At 42.5% G+C, this 8,251-nt stretch overlaps 1 long non-coding RNA gene across 1 annotated transcript; it reads right to left on the reverse strand.

The window, feature by feature from the left end:
* Positions 1–275: 275 nt before the first annotated feature.
* LOC121712228 lies at positions 276–2,916 on the reverse strand. Its single transcript, XR_006032556.1, has 4 exons — positions 2,820–2,916; positions 2,710–2,726; positions 1,296–2,618; positions 276–287 (listed from the first exon to the last, which is right to left on the reverse strand). It is a non-coding gene; the product is annotated as an uncharacterized LOC121712228 (long non-coding RNA).
* Between the last annotated feature and the right edge of the window lie 5,335 nt (positions 2,917–8,251).

An 8,251-nucleotide genomic window follows, 5' to 3' on the forward strand; every position in this document is an offset into this window, starting at 1 on the left:
AGACTAGCGTTGTTAGCATGTCAGCATCCCCGAGCAGAGAAGTTTGTGAGCTGGACGTTGTCATGGACTCTGCTGAAGTAGGGACACATAGGATAGGTGCCAGAGAAGATGACAAGCCCTACCAACCCAGGATGAAATTTCCAGGCAGGAGATTTGGTGGGGAAAAGTTTGAGCGTTCATTTCAATGTGGATGGTTTGACCAATGGAAATGGCTACATTACATTAGAGAATCTGACTCTGTGATTTGTTTTATATGTGCTAAGGCCACGGATAAAGGATTACTGTGCCTCACCAACGACAATCAAAGCTCCTCCATAACAGTGGGTGGATATAGTAACTGGAAGAAAGCTCGTGACAGAATGACAGAACAGCTTTGGAATCCTTAAAATTAACAGCAATCAACGCTGTGATATTGCCGCTTGAGACCAGGCTACAGGTAGGGCTGTGCTGGAGCTTTTTTTTCGCTCAATCAAGCTCCTGGGCCGCGAAGGGTTGCCACTCAGAGGGCACGCTCACTGAGATGGAGTCCTCTGGCAGTTGATGCTGGAGAGGACGCATGCTCTTCCGAAAGAAAGAAAATGGATGTTACGCAGAGATAATTGGATGTCAGATACAATTCAAAACGAAATTCTCGGGATGTTTGCTCATGCCATCCAACGTGAAATCATGTCTCAAACTAGCCACTGTTCTTTCTTGGGCCTCACAGTAGTCGGAACAACCGATATCAGTGCGTGTTGTTTGCAGTTTGTGGATTCGGATTTAAGGGCACATAACGCCTTTCTTGGATTTTATAATGCGAGTGACTCATCTGCAGAAACATTGTTTTCATGCATCAAAGACATATTTATCCGTTTAAACATACCTCTGGAACGTTTGGCAGGATATTGTTTTGATGCTGCGTCCAACATGTCTGTCCGTATAAATGGTGTTCAGGCGAAGCTAAAAGCAGAGTGTCCAGGGTCCCTATATGTGCATTGCAGTAACCATGCTTTGGACCTCGTTCTGCAAGAGAAGTGAGTCTCATTGCAGACACATTGAGCCAATTGAGCCATTCAGAATCAGCCAAATGTAAGCAGTTTCTTTTTGGCTCTGAAGATCTCTTTTTGGCTCTGAAGATGTGGTGTGCGATCTTCTGGGGCTTTGCCCAACCCGATGGTGCATCCGCAGCACTGCGATTTCAAGAGTCATCTCTGCATATGCTACACTACTGGAAACCCTAAAGACTCTGGAGCGAGACAAGTCAGTTAGGGCTGAGATTCGGTCTAAGATATCCGGATTGTGCACACAGGCTAAACAAGCAGGCACTTTTTGGGCCTTCTGAGGCAGTGGCCCGAAGTCTGCAGAGTGAAACATCAACTGCACGCTCAGCCCTGGAGTGTGTCACAATCCTCCAGCAACATATGCAGAGACTTCGGGGAGATGACTCTTTCAAAGAGCTGATGGAGAAGGTTAACACCGCTGCAAGATGCAACAATTTGAAAATGCCAAATCCCTCCAGATTGAGTAAAACCCCTGCGCGCATCCGCAACACTTCAGAGCCAGAGGCTCTGGTGTGCAGATCTGGAGAAGCACAGTGGCGACGTCAGTTCTTTGAAGCGGTAGACTTAATCCAAACTGAGCTTAAAAGAAGATTTGATCAAAATGGAATGAAAGTGGCTGCACATAGAGAAACGACTCTTATCGAAGCTGCAAACCAAAACCTGTCCGGAACTCCCGGAAAAGCTCAATCGATCACGCCTACAAATGCAACTAACTCTACTGGGTAACCTAACTAAGGAGAGAAGGTTCGTTGCAGTGAGAGGTTGCTGAATTCATTTCATCCTTGCATCCCCAAACTAGAAGTTGAGGCATTTGTTGAGCTTTGTTTATGTCTACCTGTGTCAGCTGCTCCATCAGAAAGATCATTCTCAGCACTCAGACGACTGAAAACCTGGACCCGAAGTACCACAAGCCAGAAGAGGTTGACACATCTGGCGCTAATGCACATACATAGTGACATTCTGGACAGGCTGGATATACCATCTCTTGTTCGGAGCTTCATCGGCAACACACCAGAACGCAAGGCCACGTTTGGTGCACTTTAAATCGAGGTAAGAAATGGTTTTAAATCCCCTATACTGCCGCCGAGCATTTTAGCGTTATTTATTTCTTATTTCTGTATGCTGTGCCTATTCGTCGTAGTCCTGTGGCTGTATATTTTAGTGATGTATTATTTAGTGATTAAATATGAAATTAGTTAATTGTTTTTTTGTGTGTGTTTTTTGTTTCAGATATGAAATCATTCCCCATATCCATAGTCGAATGGACTTTCAAGACGTTCAATGCTTAGTTTAGGCTATATTTAGGCCATGTTTCATAAGTATTCCTGATCCTGTTGATTGGAAGCTGTTGTTTTGAATGATTGAAAGATATTAAATAAAGTTTGAATTTTTCATGCTTTGTTCCGATGCATTTTAAATGGCAGTTGTTGGCAACAATGTAGGCCTACAATATTATGTTGAAAACATCAGCCACAGCCCACAACATAATGACGTCACATGTTTTCCAACCCAGCCATCAGCCCCCCTCGCTTGAAACAGCTTCCAGCGCGCCTGGTTCTAGGCGCGGCCATACACACCCTAGTCAGAAGAGGAAAAAGATAATGCATAATCAGCAAAGGTAGAACATAATTCACAGTCTAAACTTACTTTTTGAAGAGATGGGTCTTACCTTAGGTGCTTTTGGTACTGTAACAACAACAAAATATGTAATGTGTGAAATAAACTCATATTGTGATGTCACAAAATCAATACGAATAAGAGAGGTGGCTGTTTATTTACCTGCACGTCGTCTGATCAAGAGGAAACCCAGGATTCCAAGTATAGTCAGAATAGGAGGTATGTACCAGAGATATGAATCCTTCTCTGCAATGTCAAGAAAAAAAAACATAACAGCTCTATTTTCTTTACTGGTTTCTGACAAGACTAAGATTGATCTTACATTTCAGCATAGAATGAGACAGACACAGAGCAGAGCCTGGTTTCCTGAAATCTTCTCAACTCTACATCGTTATATACCTGAAGGTTTTGACATGTTTCCCGAAAGGTTTGTAGCGTCTATAAGTCACACATTCATAAGGTTGGTTTGAACTGTTTTTAGATAAACAATTTACATTCTCAACTGTGCAAAAGAAAGAAATATAGATATATTATAAATATGCTATATACTGGTAATGCTTATGAAGAGTATGAGAGTGCAAACAAGTGTTGTGATGTGCATTAAAAGTGTTCATGGCTTTGATTGAACAGACACGTATCAAAGAGGCGTAATGAGCAGGTAAAGATGAACAGATAAAATATTCTGATCACGTGCACTGTCAACGGCCATCAAACAAATCTCACACATGCTCAAAACTAGATGAATAACCTTTAGTGAACACAGAGCTGAACTGTCATTCTGTGCTGCAGCAATCTTGTTCTGATTCAAGTAAGCTAGCCTAGGCTACGGAAGGGAGTCTCCGTTGTGTGTGTGTGTGTGTGAGAGCGGGACAAGGAGAGGCTGTGTGAGTGTGCTGCCGCTGCATGTAGCCTAACTAGCGAAAGAAAACCATATCTACATTCTACATGAATAACAACACAATAGAAACGTAATAGCCTATGTGGTGGTCACACTGGGGGGCACAGATTTTATTTGAGGAGGTAGCAGTACACGCCCCGCACGAGGGGGGGCCACTATCCCCAATTTATGCAGTGATCGGGCTCCCTTTTTAACATTGAGGTCTATGGCAGAATCCAAGAATTTTCCAGAATTTGTCAAAGCCTTATTTTTCTGAGCAATGGATGCACATTTTGGACACGGTCTATCTCCAAACCCTCCTCCCCATTTCAGGAGAATGTTGTGACAGTATGACCCTCCAGTCGGTAGAAAATCAACATTAATGAAGGTATACACCAAGTTTGTTTTGTACTCCCCATGCATCAACCATGTGGAACCGAGGCGTTCAAACGTCAGTCATACGTCAGTGACACGCCCCTGTGCAGGCGGGGACTGAACCAGAGCCCGTCTCTGACTGAACTCCACTTTGCCCTCATAGACATGAACTAGGACCCATCTTGCTACGCATTAATTGTCTTTGGTGTTGTGGTGATTGTTGTGGCAAATCTACAGAGTCATGAAACGCAGGATGAAAGGCTGCAGCTTCTGCCTAATTCAGAAATGCGGCTCAAGCTAAACACGACCAAACCAAGTAATGGTTCTTCATTCTGACAAATGCCTGCTGATCTGTTGCACTATTGAACAGCGGACTCTGGGGACTGCACTACTGCGGCCATCCTTTTCGTACTGTAGCGAACTGCTCTGCTCTGCAGAACGCTAATTTTGAGGCCCAATTTCATGAACCGTGACGTCACCTTAATTGGGGGCGTATCTGTAGTATTTAGTAGCCGTAGTCGGAAGTGTCAATGGAGAGTGTGAATGGCGGAGACCTGGGGCCTCATTACAGAAAAATATCCTAACTGCTTGTCCTATCTTAACTTAAGTTTCAAAGATAGGAAAAATCCTATCTTCCTATTACAGAAGCAGTTCCTAAACTCAAGGCTGTGTCCTAGCTTATCTCAGACCTCCTATCTTATCTTAAGAAATCCTAACTGTAACTGTCAGTTCAATTTTTAAATCGGCAATCATCCTGTCATGCCTGTTTCTATGATTAGAATGTATAAAAGACTGCCTGTATCTATGATTAGAATGTCAGGTTGCAAAGATGGTGTTCTAAAGACAGTTTGCTCAAGATGGACAAACCATAATATGAGAGAGAAATAGGCCTATGTAGGAAGAAAGAGAGTGTGTCAATATTGATTCATTTGATGAACAGGATAAAAAGATGAAAAAAAAACAAAACATATTTATAATAATAAATACCGGTAATAGTCTAATATTCTGTTATAATTATGAATATTTATTTGTTATAAATGTTAGGCTACATTTTTAAGTTTTCACTTATTTAGTGAAATATGCTTTATGGTGTCCCTAACTGTCATGTCCATCATCTTGTCATAGGCAACAACTCAACAAGACTGTTGCAGTCAGTTTTGGCAGTTATTTTGAATTTAGGACAGGGTATGTGCCATCCTAAGTTAGGATTCCTAAGTTAGGAAATGCTTGAGTTAGGATGGTTCTGTAATGGCCAAATTCCTATAAGTTAAGATAGGCCTTTTTCCTAAATGCAGTTAGGAAACATGCTTCTGTAATACCAAAAATCCTAAATGCTATCCTAAACTGAGATAAGATAGGATTTCAGAGTTAGGAAGTTTCTGTAATGAGGCCCCAGAACAGAGTTGTGAAATGTACGCGAGCCTGGAGAAATAAGTAGCCTATTGTGCTTAACGTAAATAAGCGGTTTCAAGTCGAGTTAGTATTTACTTGTCGTTAGAATCCGTGAATCGTCTGCCTCGTCTTCATTCGTGGATTCGTGGGATTATGTTTGTTTTGGATACCTGCATCATCTAAACGACCCTCGGATCAAAGTTAGCCTAATTCCATCACGGGAGAAATCGAAAAGGAACCTATCGTCTCGGGCATATTACATATCCCTGTGGACCTGGACAGGATCACCTTTTCTAACGCAGCGCAATTGCATACATCAACGAGGAAACGCACAATCAAACCAACTCGCTCGCCAGGTACTTTCTCTCACTTTCTTACCCTCTTGCTCGACCAACGCACGTCAATCTCCAATCGCCAATTACGCATTCAACAAACACATACACGCATACATACACTCATACACGGACATATTTTGTTTGTTTGTTTTGTCTGATTTGTATATGTTCGTGGTATGTAGATTACGGTTACGTTGAGTTCCAAATAGGTTTATCATGTGACAGATGTGTAAACTATTTAAAAGGGTCTGTAGCCGCTGACATGTCTTGTGCATATTGTTTTGATGGACATTTTTGTGTTAAACTTCTAAAAACAAAGACCGTGAGAAAGCGAACTGCCCCAGTTAAGTGGCAGGATTTTAGGCCTGTCTGGCGCCTGAATTGCAGTACCTGGGGCTCGCCACCGTTACAGTACATTTTTAATGGCTGATAGAGTGTACAGGGTTGCAAAATTCCTGGAATTTTCAAAATTGTATACTTTCCATGGGAATTAACGGGAATATATGGGAATTAACAGGAATAAACGGGAATTAATGGGAATAAACTGGGAATTTTTAATATGGCAAGTTAGTCTACAGGGAACTTAAATGTAGTGGACAAAACCCCATCTCGCAGTCTAATATTAGTTAAAAGAACCTGATTTAATGCAATTTCAGTCAAATTTCTACCCTGCACATATGTCAATCACATGCCCACAGCAATTGGCATAGGCTGCTAGACATAAAGGAAACCTATGGTGCGTTCATATGCATGGGGAAAAAATGTTCCAACCAATCGGATTTTGTTGTTGAGTGGTGTTGTGTATCTTGGGCAGTTCAGTGTGGCTAGTTTAGCACGCTAGTAAACCATAGGCAGAGAATGGCAGAGATTCCCGCTAGCATGCTAGCTAGCTTTGTATGCTAAGCTAAGCGAAAATATGAACATACAAATCATATTGCTTATTACGAAACAAAATGTTAATGTATGTATATGAAACAGTTTGTATGTTTTACCCAAAAATTTCCAGTTAATTCCCATAATTTCCCTTAATTCCATGAAAGTTTCCAATTTGGAGTATTTCCAAAATTCCCCAGCTTAACTTCCCATGGTAAGTTTCCGGAAAGTTTCCGGAAATTTACTGGAAATTTTCCGCCCCTTTGCAACCTAGGGGCAGCCGTGGCCTACTGGTTAGCGCTTCGGACTTGTAGCCTGGAGGGTTGCCGGTTCGAACCCCGACCAGTAGGCATGGCTGAAGTGCCCTTGAGCAAGGCACCTAACCCCTCACTGCTCCCCGAGCGCCGCTGTTGTTGCAGGCAGCTCACTGCGCCGGGATTAGTGTGTGCTTCACCTCACTGTGTGCTAAGTGTGTTTCACTAATTCACGGATTGGGATAAATGCAGAGACCAAATTTCCCTCACGGGATCAAAAGAGTATATACTTATACTTATACTTACTTACTTAATCCTAGTTCCCACTCTAAGTGAAATATAAAATTCTAAGACTTTTCCCTGACTTTCCATGACAAAAAAACTGCATTTCCATGACCTACTTTATAATGAAGGGTACAGGATTTTAGAACAGTCGTGTAGCGTTCAAGAATTTTTTTACTTTCTTTAGAGCGAGAGATAAATAAATGGGTATTGAATGAACAAAGTTGGGCTAACCACAACTACAGCACTCAAGCAAGCAGTAAAGCTAATAACCAGATATACACCAATTCTGAATTCAAAGTTCCCTGATATTCCATGACTTTGCCCCCAAAATAATAAAATTCCCTGACTTTCCATGTCTGGAATAGACTTTCCAAAATTCCATGATATTCCAGAAATTCCATGACCCCTGGGAACCCTGAGTGTATGACTCGGTCAAAGCAACGTTGTTCCACTTTTCCAGAGCCTGTAACTGAATACAAACGCCACAGTATTTTTAGCACACACACTGGATAGATTGTGGAATGAATTAGATGAATTAGATAGAAGATGTTTTGAATAGAACTATATATAAAATAGAACTATACCTTTAATTGTTCATTACATCTTTTTGAGTTATTTTTCTTTCTCACCCATGAGCTGCAGGGCCATGCTGTGACTGCTGGAGATTGGGGGTACATGCACAGAGCAGACGTAGGTGCCCTCACTGGTTTCCCTTGTGAGGGGGATCTTGAGAGACGCGTCTCCCTTAGCAATGGCCTTCACAGACATACCACTGCCCTCACTCTGGCCCGTGTGGCTGGAGTAGCTGAAGAGCTTGGAGCGGTGGCCTTTGCGCTGCAGGTGCCACTCCACAGTGAGGTGGGCTGACTTGTGGTCTACAGCGAACTCTCAGTTCAGGGTCTGCTCCTTCATCAGGCCGACCTCCACAGAGGGGGTGTGGCTCAACACCATCATTACAGCTTCCCACAAAAGTAGAGAAATGTGAAGAGAGTTATCTGTCAGAGTAGCCTAATCAATTAGCCATGATCAATTACACTTATTACTGTACATATGGTGGTGTGACACTGACCTGTGGTGGTGATTGTGTCTCTATCTGCAACTGGAACCCACTGTTGGAAGTCTGGTTGCACAACATTGGGAACACTGGGACTATGGCTGAGGAAGTATGTGATAACAAATAGTCCCTCGGTGTGGCGCAGTGTG

The sequence above is a fragment of the Alosa sapidissima genome, chromosome 6 (assembly GCF_018492685.1).
Source record: "Alosa sapidissima isolate fAloSap1 chromosome 6, fAloSap1.pri, whole genome shotgun sequence".
Taxonomy (NCBI): Eukaryota; Metazoa; Chordata; class Actinopteri; order Clupeiformes; family Clupeidae; genus Alosa; species Alosa sapidissima.